This window comes from Neocloeon triangulifer, unplaced genomic scaffold, assembly GCF_031216515.1.
Source record: "Neocloeon triangulifer isolate White Clay Creek 2 clone unplaced genomic scaffold, ASM3121651v1 ptg000002l, whole genome shotgun sequence".
Classification (NCBI taxonomy): Eukaryota; Metazoa; Arthropoda; class Insecta; order Ephemeroptera; family Baetidae; genus Neocloeon; species Neocloeon triangulifer.
This window is the reverse complement of record NW_026775545.1, coordinates 8448453-8467486: the sequence shown is the minus strand read 5'-3', so window position 1 is coordinate 8467486 and position 19034 is coordinate 8448453. Positions and strand designations below refer to the sequence as shown.

Sequence of the window (19034 nt, the reverse complement as noted above, 5' to 3'; positions counted from 1 at the left end):
CCCACTCCGCGATCTGCGGGTTTAAAAGGGTCAGAATGCACAATACAAATTTGTCCAATATAGAACATTTTTTGCACACAGAAATTGCGCCCACGATGTGGTGTTAAAATTTGTGTTTAAGCGTGTGTATTTTTTGTTTTTATGGAATTTTTCAATTTTTGTGTAGTGGGTAGTGTTTCGAGTTTGTTTTTTAGGTATAATTTCAGTTTCAGGTAAATATTTTGAGACCGATTTTTACGTGGATTGCTGAAACCATGCGAGAGATCAAGAAAAACAATTAATTAGCGATCAGACTTTTATTGCCAAAATTTGAACTTGAACACTAAAATTCCAAAATAACAACACTCGCACAGCACAAATTTGAACATTTACATTTTATTGTCCTCATTAATTAATTATTAATTTACCCCTTTTGCACCACGAGCGGTCACATCTGACGATACATAAAGAGTACCCACTGGTCAAAAGTTTTTAAAAGCGCAAAATTAAAAAAAAATATATATTTAATAATCTGCTGTGTCTGTTTTAGCCAAAAGCTGTGTTCTTTACCTGCATGGACAGTCGGATGATTCCAACAAGGTTCACCGAGACAAACGTCGGAGATATGTTTGTTGGTATGTAAAATAACGACCCACAGCAATGATCTCGAAACTAACAAAGTTTTGACTCACTCGATTTTTTTTTAATTTTCAGTACGAAATGCTGGAAACCTGATCCCACATTCTCAGCATTTCGTCAACGAGGCTTTCACCACCGAGCCGGCCGCCTTGGAGCTCGGCTGCATTGTGAATGATATCAAACATGTGATCGTCTGCGGACACTCGGACTGCAAGGTTAATTTAGGATCGCTCAAAAAACAATTAATCTTATCTTTATTGGTACAAATTTGTTGACAGGCCATGAATTTATTGTACTCTCTGCAAGACGAGCAATTCGCGTCGGTGGACAACAGGCGCAAATCACCCCTTCGAGCTTGGCTTTGCCGACACGCAGACACCTCGTTAGAAAAATTCCAACAGTTCAAAGGCGGCAACTTCACAGAGCCTCTGATATTCCAAGCCGAAACCCCGATGCGCAAATTTGTTGCTTACATTGACCCTGACAACAAATTTTCCATTGAGGACAAGCTCTCTCAGGTAAGAAATTTTACTTAAAAAAAAACCAAAAAAATTAATTTTTATTATTGAAAAAAAAATCAGATCAACTGCCTGCAACAGCTGCAAAATATTGCCAGCCATGGTTTCTTGAAGCGGCGCCTGGAAACCCACGACCTGCACCTGCATGCTCTCTGGTTTGACATTTACACCGGCGACGTCTACTACTTCAGCCGGCAAAGGAAGAAGTTTGTGGAAATCAACGACCTGACGGCCAGGTCGTTGTTGAAGGAGGTCCGTCGTTACTACTCCTAAGTTCACCGATTTGCCACTTCGCTCAACCTGTCACTTCTCTTTTCATTGCCAAGTGAGTACCAGATTTTATTTCCTAAAATCTTATGCAGCATGCGGAGCACGCACGTCGCGCTGGTTGCATATCTTGCGCCTGAATTATTCAACCGCTAAAGTTTTGCAGCAAAATTATGAATTGCACATCTTGTTGAAACTTCTAAGCCGTTTTTTAAAAAAAGTCTCAAAGCGAATATCGGAATATGGATCTATTTTTTTTTTTAATTGGGAACTGAATGCTGATTTGGAAGTAAATGTGCCTTAAAAGTAATTCAGGAAAATTGACTGCTTGAATTCTTGAATCGTTGGCATGGCGACGCGTTCGGCTGGTACCGGCCCACTTGAATGGCGACCGCCGCAGAGTCACACTCGGTGACCACGCCAATGCACCGAAAACTTTCTTCTGTCACCTAAGCGCAAGCTGTTAGAGGTGTTGCTGGTTATAAATGAGGAGTCATGCTGTTATTCGGCGATGGGTCCTGACAAATCGCTCCAGCATAAGATATAAAAACGTCATCGCTTAAAATTTAAATGTGCCAACACAACTTAAATAATTATTTGCAGATTTTTTCAAACTCGAACCATATACTTAGATTTTTTAAAGTAATTAATTACTTTATATTATTCAAAAGAGAGAAGTATTATTTAATAAGGAGCTTATGGTATCTGCACTGAAAATAAATTTGCCTCTTATTGTAAGATCAATCTAAAATTTCATGTTGACCTATCTATTGATTTTATTATTTTGCTAAATTTATTAGAGTGTTATTTCGTGAAATTTTTATTAATTTTAGTGGGGCAAATTTTGAGGAAAATATAATAAATTTACAAAATTTGGATAAGAAATAATTAGAAAAAAATCAATTACAATGATTTAAATTTTTCTTATGATGTCTCCTTGGAATTTAAATTTAGAAACCAATGGTAGTGTAGAGAAAAATTGCGATACAAAATAATTGGGCCATTTTTAGCAAAAGCCTCTCTTTAAACTTCGAGTAAATTAGCTCTAGCATATATAATTGCATGCGGATTCAGAAGTGGAAATTTAAAAAAAAAATACCAGAGGGTTATAATATTCCTATCCTGCTAAAAGGCAGTGCTTAATTTGTATCTTAATGAGCCTCTCTCGTAAGTAGGCTACTCCGTCAGAAGAAATGCGGAATGTTTTTCTCTCTCTCTGCGTCCATCCATCGCCTGCCTAGCTCTTATCCTCGCTCGGTGCAGGTGGGGAACGATGGATCGAGTGTGTGCTGCGTTGTTTCGGTGAACAAGCACACCGGAGTGAAAGTTTTCTCCTGACGACGATGATGATAATAATAAAACACGCGGCGGAGCTATAATAATCTTAATGCGCGGCGTTTTTCTCTCGTTCCTTCGTATTCGCGGCCGAGACCACGCCACCAGCAGCAGTCGCAATAATTTCAAGCATTGGAAAGTTGTAAAACAGAGTGCGCGAATGAGAATTTGAAGCGCGCCTTGTTTCCCGGTTCAAACAACGTCCTTGCCACATGAAAGATGGCAAATTAAAAGGAAAGCTGCTCTGGCCGTTTGCCGGCCTTTTTAATTATTATTCAAGTGCGCAGTAGCTTTTGCGTGACCTCTCATTTTGATATGGATTTTGGGGCTGTTTGGCCGGAATGTTTCCCGGCCCCTGCGTCTCTTAACCCAATTATTTTTTGTCCGGATGAAAGTTTATTTACAAATCACGCGGTGTGCAGGCAGAGACCAGTTTTGAACTTGGGACTGAATATTTAATCAAGCTGCCGGCGCCTCATTCCAACTTTTGATGACCATCACGAAATCCTGCCTGATTAACGAGGAGACGAGAAGTTGCTTTGGGAATTATAATTAAGGTTTAAAAGCAAACGAGTTTGCTAATTTTCAGCAGAAACTAGATGTTGTTTATTAAGGAAAGGAAATTTGAAAAAAAACCTGCTGTTCTATAATTGTAATAATTTATGTGCACAAAATACTATTTACATTTAAGAGACTGAATTTATTTAGAAATGAGGACTTATATTCATTCATTTGATTGCATTTCTCTCTAACAAAGATGGGAATGAATGGTATTAATACCGTATAATGCAATTTATTCCAATTCATTGACATACTATTGATTGTATATTTTGAATAAATTTGAAATAAATGCAACTCAAAACGCATATAAAAGGAGAAAAATATGAATTAAGTAAGTAGTAGAAGCATAATCTTTTTTGCAATTTAAATATTTTATTATTTATAACATTATAATCAAGTTAGAGCCAATCAAAATTTTTATACATTCAGACAATTTTTGATCAAATTAAATGCAACCAATCAATAATTTCTTGTGTTCCGTTGAAAAAAATATATCATAATTTAATGGTTTAAAATTACCAGCATGTTATCCTCAAATTAACGCAGCTTTCACGCGGAAAACGCAGTTAAAATTGTTTCTTAATTGACACATTATTATTCTATTTTTACGCACCCCGCCGAGTTTTTGAAATTTCACTCTCCGCACGCGTTTCACAATCAAAAGTGCATGCCTTTATAGTCAGCCACGCATACAATTTTTGTTTACATATATTTACCTGTTGAGTCGCACATTTACGAGAGCGATGATTTGAATAGAAGCAAACGCACCTTCTAGAAAAGCCCCAGAAAATTTACGATGATTTGGAGAAAAAGTGCTCTTGTCGTCATTGTTCTCGATGAAGTTGTTCTCAAGACCTTCGCGCAGCGGTGCAGTATTGTCCGGAAAAAGAAAGTTAATTCCTGGGGTTGCTGCGCTAATGGTCCACGCCATTGCTGGGAAGTCTCGTCGCTCAGAGGTATTGCCTCTCAGCGACTCGTTTGTCTCTTTTTGTGCTGGTCCATCAGCATTTTCTGAGAAGCGCGGCCAGGAAAAACTGCACACACACGGCGGATTTTCACTTTTACTGTTGCTTCCCAAGACGCGCATCCTTCTCTTATCCTTCCTGATGCAATGCGACCCCTCGGCATCAGACGGGATTTTTCAAACGAGGAAAGATCGGACGCATATTTATGTGTATAATTTGTTAATTTGCTTGACTCACATAGCTGGATGATGTGCATGATGGAGCTTGACCCCATTCCGCATGATTTTTTTCATTATACTGCGCTCAACACGGACTTTGGCACGTCCGCGTGGCTGCAAGTAAAAGGAAGAAACCGAAAGTTAAATACAAAAATTTTAGCCCACCATGGCACAAAATGACCAATGACAAATTCCCCAGATTATTCAGCGAAATGTTTTGCAACCAACAAAATTTGCATCCTATTAAAAAATAGCACTGTAGCATTTAATTTTAAAAGCAAGTTATTCGGGCGGATTTTGATTATTATTAATTTGAAGAAACATTAATATAATAATGCTTATTTTTCCAATTATTACAAGTTACAATCATAATTTCATCATTAAAAAAAATTTAATTGATTAAATTTTTCGGCAAAATTGGCACCGTCACTAGCAAGAATTTTTCTGACTTCTAAGATCAAAAAGACTATAAATGACTCCATCTGCCGCAGCTGAATCACAATCCTAGTCTTTATATAAATTAAAAAAATATAAACAAATAATTAAAAATAAATCTGCCTCATTTGCATAATTTTCTTTAACCGAAACAAAGTAAAAAAGTGTTAAAACAATATTGAAGATTCAATTTAACATAAATGTTAGTTCATTTTTTTCCTACTTCTAAAATTAATATTACAATAAGAATAATTTGACGTTTGATCAAGGAAAAGCTTACTGTCAATTCAATTCAACATGAGTATTCATTCATTTATTCGATTCATTTTTTAGTATGAAAATTACAAAATTGAACCGATAGAATTGTAATTTTTTTTTGAAGCCAAGGTGGACAAAGAAGCTGCCATTGTGAAGAAGACAGGTCTGAGAAATAAATCTCTTTTTCGAGTAAAGTGCTTGCAGCGATTCTGTGTGGTGTGTTTCTGGCTCCGCTCGCAGGCCTTTCTTGGCATTATAACTCGGTGGTTCACGCTTTCTCTTCCCTCCATCCTTCCAGCCTTGCTGCGATCGCGGATGGTATTGTTGGTTTTGACGTCATATTTTTGACTACAACAATCTCAGCGATTGCGCTCAAGAATGCCGCTGAAAAAGAGAAGAAGAAAAGTGACCACCTAGGAAAAAATGCGAGCGCCGTTTTTGTTGGGCACGCTGTTTTGGAAGCGGCGTGGTGAATCGTGCTTACCACCAACAAACACTGCTCAAAACACACACATATATCCTGGACGGATCTGTGAAGTGGGTCAAGCCTTTTTTATCGACGTCTCAACCCTTTTCTTGCTGCAAAAAATGGAAGATGATTTAAAAAAAAGAACAAACAATCTATTAAGAACATGGGCCTCTCCAAGACACGCATGATTAATATATTTCTTTTAGTTTTTCACTTTTCCTTTGTATTATAAAAAAATGATATTTTTTTCAAAACTAAAAATATTTTCAAGATTTGAGATATCATAGAGTCAAGTTGCCTTAAACTTAAAACCAATATAACAAATTAATACATAAATTCAAAGCTAAATAGTTTTGTTTAAAAGTTCGTATCTTCATTAATCAAGTTGACTGATGGAGACCTGCGCCATTAAAAAAAAAATACCATTAAACTTTTTGCTCCAGATATTTAGCTTATTTTTTGAAAATAAGTAAGTTGGTCAACGTTAATGTATGCATATTAAAATTTCAAGCATTTTGTATTAAGACGCGCATATCATGAGAAACAAGCGTTCCAATTCGCTAGCAAGTTTCACTCTCTAAATGAGTTCCTTTTTATGTGTTTTTTTAATGCCCACTAAAGTAGACTGATTTATAAATAAATATATATTTTTGTTTTGACACGAATTCGTCCCCAGTCGGATCATCCTCATATGGGTGTTTACTGCTGCGAGAAAAAAGTTTTACTGCCCCGAAATTTTTTTACGATTAAGAAGATTAAATGTAAAATAATTTGACGCTGAGCTCGCAGTGCCGGTCGTACACGGCGTATACATTTTTATTAATCAGAACGTGTTTGGTTGCCTACTTTTCCATCTAGGTCATCCGACACGCGAGAAGTGCTTTGAGCGTTTTGCTTCTCGTGCGCGCGCCGCCCCGCTGCTAATCCTTCCATTTCGCTTATTTATTCGCTCTCCTTATTTAGGATTTTACTTTTATTTTTCATTTATTTATGTCACTTTTCAATTCACACCTCCTCCTTCTGCGCTGCTGGAAATGAGAACGACGAAAAATAATGATGATACAACCTGTTGCTTTATTTCTGCATGTTCTTGGTACGTTTCGCGCCGTCACGTCGGCCAGCGTTTTCGCGATGTGATGCAAAATAATTATGCCTGCGATGCGCAGAGTTACAGCAAACTTTCCTCTTCACCCAAATTACTTGCGCTTGATGCCGCTCAATACAAAAGCCGGAGAAAAGTAAAATTAGTCTCGGGTCTCAATTATTTGCCCTCGATTCTCTCCCTCGGGGAATCTCCTGGCGGCACTTTTTGCTCGTCAAAAGACAGCTTTTAGTGCGCGCGATTTTTATATTGCCGTGCGCGATCTTTTCAACACTTTTCCCACAAACCCCTTTTCTAACTGTTAACATCCGATGTGCCTCTTTGTTGACTTCATTTTTTTTTTTACCTGGGAAAATTTGTCCACCATGAAATATCAACTCTTTGTCTCGATCAAGGCTTTTCTTTGTAAAATGGTGTAAAATTTTCAAAAGGGTGCAATGTGACCTTTTCGCATAGGCATGTACCCCCTTTAACAAGCTCTCCTTTTTTTGTCATGGCGAATCCAAACTTAAAAGGGATGCTTTACTGCATCATACATTTTTTACCGTTAATATGCTTCATCATAATAATTCTGTCACGCTTCAGAATATGAGCTGTACCTGCCAAGTAGGTTGATTTATTGATCAAAGTGCAAAAAAGCAACACTTTTCCATAAAAAAACTGAAACTGTAACTGTAACAAATAAAAGTTTTTATTGGTACTTAATTTATTTTGATGTCAATAGTTAAAAGTTAAAATAAAAATCAAATAGAAATTTCATTGAAATTATAGAAAATGACGTCAGCGGAAAACCAGTTCAGATCTTTGACCAACTTTTCTAACCTGCATGTATTCTCACAAGTTTTTCTTTCATCCTGAAGGACAAATTACTAAATAAAAACCGTTTATACGGTTCACCCAATACAGGCATAAAAAGACTTTTCTATGAATATTTTGTCAAATGTTCACAAAAGATATATATTTATATTTATTTTTTAATATGAATACAGATTTTTTGGTTGGGATATTTTATAGTGATAAAAATTAAGCAAATTAATTATAAACTTGGCTTCATTTCAATTGTTCAAATTTAATTTTATCTGTAATTTCAAAACATTTTTTTATATTTATGTTCCACCATTTAACCCCAGGTCCGTTACAGAGGTTCAGGGCTATTTTTATTTTGAAGTTCCTGATATTTTCCCATGGCCTGGAGCCGCGTCCGCCTGATTCTGTGGGCACTATAAAGGGCACGCATGCATTTCCAATCAGCGTCTCGACCGTGTCCAATGGGGTGGCAAACACTTACCTTTGTTGCAGGCGCATCCCCGCTCCATGCCAAAATTCCAAATTGATGGTCGAGCCTATTCTGCTCGGTCCAACATTTTCCCAGGGCCCAGGTGAATAGAAAGAAAGAAGCGTGTTTTATGACTTTCCACCTGTCAACTGCGACTGGGTCAAACACCTATCTGCAGGGTGAAAAATTGAGCGCGGCTTTTCTGAAATTGGTCATATAGGTGGAATATAAAAGAGACAGTACCGTGCATGTGTACAAAACATTGCGGTGCCTTCGCCACGCACACAAATAAAACGGCGACACAAAAAGCGCGTGAATCTATACGGGAGAAATTTCTCTCACCCCCGAGTATATAGAGTCCGCGGGGGTACAAATTAAAAGGGTCACTGAACCGTTTTTTATGAATGCTGAGTTCTGTTGCGGAGGTGGAACAAATGTATTAGCATTTCAGCTAGGTGAATGCAACGGGACCCTTTTGTGCAAAACACTCATGGAGAGTTATGAAAATTTTAAATAATAGAAAAAATATAATAGAGCGAATATATAGACTCCGGTCATATTTATATTTTTCCACAGACAAAAGAAGCATGTTCGAAATTAAAACTCTTATGTATGCAAAAATTTAGATGACAAATTTTATAAATGGAAAATTGTTCTACAAAGCGCAATTAATGTCCAGCCGAGAAACGTTAATTTTAAAAGGATGTGGCGAACAATTTGCTTGAAAAGTAGGCGAATTAATATCGAGAATATATAATACGCATGTGGGGCAGGTTAATGCATATACATGTTAATAAGGCGCCATAAAGTGAGCCGTACCGTCACTCGGCTGAGTGTCGACTTATTGTTCTTATTACACAGGGTCATGATCAAGGTATAGAACTCGCCGCAGCCGAGCCACAAGGAAGAAATATATAATGAAACAGAGATGCTCGCGAGCATCACGAATGCAACTAGGCCATGCAGCCTCCCATTTGAATTTTATAAATTTATTTGTCCAAATAAACATAATGAGTTGGCCTCATTGATTGATTGTTTTTTAGATAAGAGAGCGGCTTAGCTTTGTCTGTATATTATGGACGCGTAACTTTATATAGAGGAGATTATAAACAACAGCCAGATTTTCTCCATTATCGATTTTATCTGTTGCGCAGAGTATTAAATGGGGCAGATTTTAAATGTCGGTCGATCCAGCTCTGGAATGCTGCCTGAAAAACAAGCGATAAAAATACAATAATCTGATGATGCAGATTCTTTTTACTCCATAAGCGCACCACGAGGAATCGTGTTTGCGTTCATGTTGGTTTCGTGCTGCCGAGAGAGGTGGCGAAAATCTCGACGTTTTACTCTCCATCGGTGCAGCGCAACACGAAAAGCTCATTTCTTTTTATTGCCGCGTTTCCTATATAAAGTCGCGGGACTGCTCCAGTTCGCAACTAACCTTGCAATCACGAACGAGAAGCGCTGAATGAAGAGCAATTAAAAACGATTAAGACTGCGCGATTTTTTTCATGTTACTACATTTATGTGATCACGCCACGAGCATCTATGTTTCAAACCAATTACACATTAGAGATACTAAAAAAATTGATAAATTAATTAGAAGAAATTAAGCTTTTAATGTAAAGCATTCTGCATTAATAATGTTGGTTTCGCAATTTAAAATTACATACGTCAAAATTAAAAATAAAAAAAAATTAAAAAGGGCCTAAACTATGCACGGATAATAAAATTAAATTGTTTAATTTGTCCAAAACCAATTTACATTGATTATTATACAAAATCTTGAGCAGTTGGGGGAGAAATTTTTGCATTTTAGTTGTGCTTACGGTTTTTGAGTCCCCTCATGAACACAGCCACCCTATGGTCCTCGCAGCTTAATTTTGGAATTATGGTTTCACTCTATAAAATAACTCTCTCTGCTTTGCAGGTTTTATAATTAAATTTTTTTCAACACGCGTAACAAATTTTTAACCTTTCCTGCGTGCATCTCGGATGCAAACCACGATGCCCGCACGTGCGCACCAAACGCCGAATGCAAACATTTGTGATGCAGATGCAGTCGGCGGCTTGCGGCGAGGTGCATCTCATGCGTCGTATGCAAATTATCGTAGCTCGCGAGCAGCGAATAAATCGACGACGACAAAAGATGGCACATTTATTTATCATACACATATCAATATCGGTGCAGGCGGGCCGCGCATATAACGAGGTTACGGCAGTATACGCATGATGCTGCAGCTGAGAGTTATCGATGCCGCAAATTAAACTCGGTGCACCGTATAATGTGCCCACGAGCAAATACGACCGTCGCGCGGGTCAAATCTGTTGTCTGCCGATGGAATATTTTAAATAAAATATCACTCTACACTCTCAACCGAGGAATCCAACGTGAGTGGGATGCATCCGACTGAGGTCGTTTTTCTTGCGACTGCTGCACTCATTTGCATTTGCGTGATATTGCTTTTGACAACGTTCTCGCCGCCTTCATACATTTCCAATTAAAATTTCAAATCGCTGTGCTGCTGCTTCCTTTATGACTTATGATCTAAAAGTTCGTAAGATGCAAAGAGAATCAAGTGTTGTTTGAAATAAGTTTTATGTTGAATAATAATTTGCAATTTATTTTCTTTGAAAATGTATAAATTATTTTCTTAAAGCTGTTGTCATTTTTTACCATACTTCCCAGGTAGCCTGTCTAAAAATAACATAATTTCTCTGTATTTACATAAAAAAAAATTTTGCAAAATAAATTTGGCTCGAAATTTTGGGTCCAGAGAAATTAAAACGTTTAAATAAGAAATTATTGAACTGAAGAGAGAGATAAACATACAAAAAAAATATTTTCAGTGCTTATTTGAATGAAATGGAATATTTTCATTTAAACACAAAGTTGGAATAAATTTATTTTTCAATATAAGATCAAAGCAAAAATATGAGAAATATTAAAATCCAAAAGTTTGATACTATTTAAAAAACATTTTGCTGTGCAGGTAATAAATTAAACTAAAAAAATATAATAAAAAGCCTTAATTAATTCATTATTTGAACATATTTATTTTTGGAATGGCTCCGGAGTTTAATTTTCCAAAAAAAATCATACATCTGGCCGTATAAAAAGCATACAAAAAAAACAATAAGCATCCCTACGATTTTTTTCGCTTTAATTTCGTTTGGACAAAAAACAAGAAAAATTAAAATAATGAGAATAGTCTTAATTATCGTTGTAATTTGCTAACTTAAACGTGCAGCATTAAAAGTCCCCGTTAGCCAATTCTAGTGCTCATTATGCGCATAAATAGTACACCGACTGATAGGCAGTTAGCAGTCTGCGTGCTGCACAGCCGCGTCGTGAGGACATGGCGCAGGCAAAGGTCTTGGTCAAGTGCAAGGCTTTCAGCGCAGCATCTCTCTGCTGAGAAAATAATAACTCGGCTTCCACACGGCGCGGCGGGTATCCTTTTTGTGGAGCTCCTAGCTCTCTCGTATGTGTGTCACTAACATCGAGGTCAATCGCGACCTCAGGAGGAGGCGGCTCTCGGTGCTCACTCACTCGCTCGCACACACAATTCCACCTTGTTAGCTCGCGGAGACTTGCTTGGCTCAAATAACGCATTTTTAATGAAGCGTTTGAGGAAAGGGACACATTCAGGAACATTTATAATCGCCAATTTATACATTTTTTTATTCATGCTGACTGAAAACTAGTTTAGAAAAAGGATGCCCCCTGGCAGCGTTAATTCACTCCAATAAAGGCCAACTTTGGTTGATCACAATTAATAAATATTGGTCAATAAGTGGAAAAAGAAATTTTCCATTATTTATCTCATCAGTTTAAGTGCTGATTGAATTAATTTTGCTGGTGGTTGTTTTTAGTGCTATGGCATATAAAAAAAGAGTTGCGCTGGAAACTGCACCTTCAAAGGATACCGTGCCAAAGAGCACGCAGCGTTTATAATCGCGCCCATTCAGTTTTTTCGCCCCTGGCAGCTTTCATTGTGCGCTCAAAATTCCAAAGACGCCGCCTTTCAATCACATCGGGACCACCTCAGATTCAAAAGCAGAACTCAAAGTCTGAAGATCAATCACACCATCAAGCACTCGATGACCTATCATATTTACTGTTTTGATTTTTTTTATTAAAAAAAAATTTAACAGATTCAATTGTTATTTTATAATATTTTCCAAAACGAGTAGCAAAAATCTTTGTACCCGTTTATAGAACTTTTTTTTTAATTTATTGGAATTTATGTTAAGAAAAACCGAGATCAAGAAATAAAATATTCAGAAAAAAAATTAAATTAACTTTTAAATAAAATCAGAAAACTAACCAAAAATGGTTTGATTTTGATTAGTTAAATTAGTTGTATTAACAATTCATTTGTCAAAGTTTTTGTCTCGTATTGCGGAATTCTCAAGCCTGTTTTGTTTTTGCTATGCGTTTTTCTTTGGCACTCGCATGTGGGCAACAATGGGTGAAACGTGACTGCAGGCTGCATCTTATACCTGCAGCAGTGGTCACCGCGAGCGTGAACCGCGCGCGTTTCCCTAGCTATTCTGCTCCACTTGCTCATTCTCCACTTTACAGCGGCAAGCACCGGATTGTGTCCATATGTATCATATCGTGAGATCGATCTCGGATTTTTCTCTTTTGCCAACCCCGCGTGGTTGAGCATAGAGATAAAACAATCGAGAGCAATTACGTGCTGAGATAAATTATTATTATAAATTTTTTTTTCATTTTAAACTACTTTTGTATTTTTCCAATAATGAAGTGATTAAAATTCCATTTTTCCCCTTTTTCAAACAGCATCAAAACGAGGAGCAATTATTTAATTAAACGTTCAGGAGCCTCTCGTTAAATGCTCTCGCCTACTTTTCGACGGCAAATCTTGACAAGGGATCTCACACATAATAGCAAAATTGTGTCTAATCTCTCACGCGGCGCAAACGCTCTTTTTTTCTTTTTGCGCTCAAAGTGATTAATCACTCGTCGCGCGCGAATATAATAGCTTCTGCAGACCTAGAAATTTCGCAGCTCTTTTCTTTCTTTCACGAAGCAAAAATTATGAGAATGGCGAACAACCAACTGATGGGCAGCACAAGTCATTTTGCACGTGGCGGGCTAGAAAGCGAATGCTCCAATTATCCATCTGTGGTTTGCCGGCACGGTAGCTGCAATAAACCAAGCGCGAGCAGCACAAACATTAGACGACGGCACGCAGCGTTGCATATATTTATATTTATCGGAGAGAGACGCGCGCGGTGACTGCACTATAATGTAGTGAAATCTATCTGTTACGCAGAGCATTTCTGCTGTGTATATGAACGACGCAGTTCGAGCTTGAAAACCGGCAATGTTTTATTCATGGTCAGGTGATCATATCCGTATTTGTGGCTAAAGATTTGAAAGTACTGCAGGTGACGCTTTATTTTTTATTGTTTTGCGGCTCCTTCCAAAAATCCGTTTTAATACAAAAAAATTATCTAAATGATACACGATCAAATTAAGTGTGATTTTAATAGAATTATTTACAAATTTTCCCTTCTTTAATAAAATAATCTACAATTTTGTTTAAGTAATTTACTTTCAATATTAATTAAATTTAATTCATAATCAACAAGCTTCAAATACTTAAGATTTATTTCTTTTTAATTTGGTCGAAAATATTATGAATACGTACATCACATTATTTTAAGTTTTCTTAAATAAGGATACTACTTGAACTTTACACTGTAAGAAACTCGCACATAGTGCATAAAACTATTTAGCGCTATTTAGGTTAATAATTAATCTGATATAAGTAAGGAAATATAATAATAACAACATCCATGGCTCATTGTGGCGGACATGATATCTCTTTGATCTCAAATTTTTAGCAAAATCTGTGCCTGTCTGAAAAAAATTTAGTAATTTTTCTATAAGAATGTGACAAATAAGCAACAATAAATAATAAAATATTGAGTTAATTAAATTTTATGCACATAATATGTACAATAAGGTAAAAATGAAATGAAATTTCTGCTTCAGACAACTTGAAACAATTGATTTTACCCGCATTCATTAAGTTGTCTTCTGACGAGAACAATGCTCAATTAACTGCAAGTGCGTATAATTATTCATTTTAATATAAGTGCGAGCGAGATTCATTACGCGACGAGTTACCCATGTCTGCCATCAGGCGGGTGAGTGCGTGTGTGATTGTCATTCACGGCCATTGTATAAGTCGCATGAATGGAGTCTCGCGTCTGCTTATAGATGTTTTGTTTTTGTTCCGTAACACAAATAAAAAGAGTACTTAACTTTCCAGCACATGTGCCGTGCAAGGTCGAGGTCAAAAAATAATTCTCCGCTGCTCTTTTCCAAACAAAATAAACACTTCATATCATCCATCTGAGCGATCGTGCATTCAAATCTCTTTCCACGCGCATTTGCTGCGCGTTTATTTGTCTTCTTGAACAATTTCTAATTCCGGCCGAATTATCTTGTCAAAAATCTGACGCTTTTCAGGATCTCAATCCATGAGCCAGTCATATTGAGGACGTTTACTCGTCGTGGTCAAAGCTAAGAGATGCACTTTCTTGATATAATATATATACCTGTAATTATATGCTTTCGAGCCTTTGAAATTTCAATGAACGGTGGAAAACGTGGTATCCTTATGATTTATACGAAGCCCTTTTGGCGGAAATTGCCTGCGATTAATGTCATTATAGCAAAATATTTTTGGCGTAATCATACTCCTATTATTTTCTGCTTTTAAAAATCAACGGCACGATTTAAAGAAAAAAAATGAATATTTTATTTTTGACACACAAAAAACTGGTTCTATCTTCCATCCTTAGCCATGCTAAACAAGCTTTAATTAAAAATACATTATTATTGCTGTTTTGGTTTATTTTTCTGTGAATAAAAAATTAGCAACTAAAAACTAATATAAGGAAAAAATAGATACATATAAAATGTAGTCTCTGCATATGGGCCAGTAAACCAGGAAATTAATCTCTGTGCTCATGTTGCGTAAGTTATTATTTTTTTCCTTTTTCTAAGATACAAAAAGTTTTTATCATAAAAAAAAACTATTTTGATTGTTTGTTTAAAAAAAACGGTTGAAATAAATTCTTAGCAAAATAAATTTTAAGTATTTAAAAAAATTAACCCACACCGAAATGTTAATTGACTCAGCCGAATAATCTCTTAAAGGTCTTGGGAGAATTGAATGGAAACAAAACATTTAATTTACTGTTTTTCAACCCCCACAAGATGATCTCAAGCGCAGCTACTAAACGACCTATATGTATTTTGTTTGATTGGCTATCTTGATTGGTAACAGTCCTTTGTGCTAAAGGCCCAAGTCACACCACGAACGTAAGCAGTTCAAACGGTCCCTGTCTGCAATGCCAATAAATTATCTGGATATGTAGCGCGGAGATTAACACTCACACTCTATTGCAATTGTACTTTATGTGTGTATGTCCGACAATGATCGCGGCTAAAAGCTGCCGGCTGCAGAGATGCTTAGGAAGGTGGTCAAACCACGCCCGCCCTCGCAGCGGCCTCGCCCTTGTCCCATAACACGGTCACCACAATGGAACTGGAGCGACCGGCCTGATTGTTGAGCAAATCTAACTGTGCGAATCGCCCTGACGCGCGCGTCTTGTCTTGTTTCATTTTTTCCCAACTCTACCATCAGTTTTTGAAACAATTATTTACATTGAAATTATTTTTTCCAAACAGTTTTAAAATAATCTTGCTAGGTTTGTGGAGTCCAAATTTTTTCCAAAACAAAAATATTTAATGCACCAAAATAAATTATTTTGCAACAATTTTTTTTTCATTCTATGCAGAAAATTATTTTTTCATGATTTTGTGGCGCAAATTTTTGAACTCAATAAAATATTATTTGCCACTAAAAATAAAAATAAATTCATAATAACTCTGCAAAATTTGCGAAACGTTGGCTTTGTAGGTAGCCTTACTTTTTTTTAAATTATTTTTTATGCACGTTTTTCATTCTTATTTTATTTATTTCATGCAATTCTGTAACATGGGTTGCTTGTTGCGCTCCGCTTTTTGTTCAGTGCAACTCCCTCGCAGCAATTGAATTACACGTGCGTATAGCATCTTCAGGTTCCGGGTTCGACGCTGCCGAGCTCTAGTTCTGATTCAACTCTGCTATAATCTTTCTCAGCCGGCTTTATTTTCACAACTCGCAGACAGACCTGCTTTACATAAACGTATAATAATTCACTCAAAACGCCGCGAACAGACACGCTGTGCGTGCCGCATAATTATATTTCAAGTTTCAGTTATATGCGATTCTCTCTTCAGGCAGTGCTATATTAAATTATGTACTCATTGTATTTTTATTTAAACAAAAAATCGACCTTCAAAATGAGTGAGGAACAATGAAAGTTCAATTAAGCCTCACACGTGTTCATCAAAAAATAATTCTTCCCTCTCCTATAATAATTCGGCCGAGATTGAATTTCTTTTCATCTTAATCTTGACCCATTTATGGTCACTGTATGCAGGAAGAAAACAAATTAGACGCATACAAAAGAAAGAATCAACAATTTTGATCGCAAGCCAGAGTCGGCCGGTGGTCATTTCTTTGATACGCACTTGTTCGTTTGTTATAAAAGTGGCGCCACGCACAACTTTCACGCGCCAAACTCATCGACGGGATTCCCGCATAGTAATAATCCCTGTGTTGTCCAATTGCTTCATAAGACGAAATTAAACTGTGATAAAACGGGACATAAACTAATTTTGTATATAAATAGGCCAGTGTGCTCCAATTTTTTTAATGGCTAATAAAATAAGACGATATTATAATAAACTTATTCTCTTTGAAATTATGCGCATCAAGAATTTTTTTCCATTTCAAATAACAATTGATGATTTTTATAAGAAATAAAAAAGCTTTTTACACAATTTTTCATTATTTTTACATTTTTTTTTTTTATCAAAAAATATACAATATTTTCTTTTAATTACAAAATTATAAATTCAGTATTCGCTATTTCAAGATTCCATTTTAAAAAAAATTTAATAAAATGAAGAATAAAAAAATGGTTCAATTTATAAAAATTGATAACTTTCAATGAGATTTTGTTTGTCAGAAAAGCGCGCGGAAAGAAATGTTTCATGATGAATTGCACCTTCACAAATATCATAAACGGTGGGAAACTCTTCAATTATCTTGCCGACCACCAGTTTTTATAATTCCCAATTTTCTGTTCAAGCATAAAGAATCGGTATTCCCAATTGGTACGGGAATTAGATCCGCCACATATCAGGCAGGTGCGTGTCATTTTTACCTCCTTCATTGTGAACCAAATCAGAAACACGGTCCATATCGAAAAGAATTGTCCACGTTTGAAAATTTACAACCAATGTCCGTTTGAAATCGCCGCCACCCGCGGTCGAACAGACAAAGCTCATTATAAAAATCCAACCCTCGTGCACATCGCATGACCCTTTTCATGCTTCTGAAATTCAACGACCTCTCAATAAAGCAGGGCTGAAATGGTCAGGGCCAAGTTTTATTGCACCAGAACAGTTTTGGGGCGCATATATCTGGGAGATGTAATTCCACGCGGCCCGCTTTGTTGCAAAACGGCTGCATTTTCGGCTGGGGTGGGTATATAATATAATTTTTGGGTACAACAAAGACGGAAGACCTTGCATGATATATACGACCAATAAAAGTGGGAAGCGTTGTTCTTTTCACCACTACATCATGCCAGATCGATGAAACATTTTCTGGTAATCTTACAAGAGGCGCGACCTATACACCAGTATTTAAAAATTAGGTTGGTATGTCGCGCCTGCTGTAGTGGTTTTATGTCGCGCCTACTGAAGTGGTTTTATGTCGCGCCTACTGTAGTGGTTTCCTGCTGTAGTGGTTGATAAAGAAAACCGGTATTTATAGCTCACAATCACCGGGACTGCAGGAAAGAATAAGGGCCTTTGGGATGGGTTCAGAAGGGGAAGACAATCTTAACTGATTGCAAAAGACGTGATCTACCACCAATGTACGGGGAAGGGGGTTGTTTTTATATGTCGCGCCTCTTGTAATCGACCACTACAACAGGCGCGACATATGCACGCAACGCCTGTGGTAGGTCGCGCCTCTTGTAATCGACCACTACAACAGGCGCGACATATAAAATTAATAATGCTAAAAAAAACGAAAGCAGCGAGATTGTGTGCACACCACGAACCAGACCACCCCACAAACCGGCAACTCGGAGGTGGGCAACCCCCCAAGATTAATTTTTGCAGAAGCCGCGAGCGAGGGGTGGAGGCGCAGCGAGGTCGAGGACGTGGGGAAGGCCGTGCGGAGGGCGAGGACAAAAGGGCGGCTGTGTTCGTGGGGGGGCTCCGCAGGAGCCCCCCCACGATCCCCGCCCTTTTGTCCCGCCCGGAGCCGGCCTTCACCACGTTCTCGGGCGAGCGCGCCTCCAGCCCGAAGCTCGCAAACCCACAACGGAGTTGCCCACGAAGGGAGTTGTCTGCAAAGGGTGTTTTGAAAGCAAACGGTGTGGGTGCCCACAACTCCCTTCGTGGGCAACTCCGTTGTGGGTTTGCGAGCTTCGGGCTGGAGGCGCGCTCGCCCGAGAACGTGGTGAAGGCCGGCTCCGGGCGGGACAAAAGGGCGGGGATCGTGGGGGGGCTCCTGCGGAGCCCCCCCACGAACACAGCCGCCCTTTTGTCCTCGCCCTCCGCACGGCCTTCCCCACGTCCTCGACCTCGCTGCGCCTCCACCCCTCGCTCGCGGCTTCTGCAAAAATTAATCTTGGGGGGTTGCCCACCTCCGAGTTGCCGGTTTGTGGGGTGGTCTGGTTCGTGGTGTGCACACAATCTCGCTGCTTTCGTTTTTTTTAGCATTATTAATTGTATATGTCGCGCCTGTTGTAGTGGTCGATTACAAGAGGCGCGACCTACCACAGGCGTTGCGTGCATATGTCGCGCCTGTTGTAGTGGTCGATTACAAGAGGCGCGA

At 37.9% G+C, this 19034-nt stretch overlaps 1 protein-coding gene across 1 annotated transcript in view; it reads left to right on the top strand.

Moving 5' to 3' along the window:
* The window catches only part of LOC132205477 (ichor), a 41277-nt gene that overhangs the window by 960 nt on the left and 21283 nt on the right, over positions 1 to 19034 (top strand). The window contains exons 2-5 of the transcript XR_009442709.1: positions 530 to 614; positions 694 to 833; positions 897 to 1136; positions 1200 to 1461. The gene's annotated coding sequence lies outside the window, so the exon portion shown is untranslated. The remainder of the gene's footprint in view (positions 1 to 529; positions 615 to 693; positions 834 to 896; positions 1137 to 1199; positions 1462 to 19034) is intronic.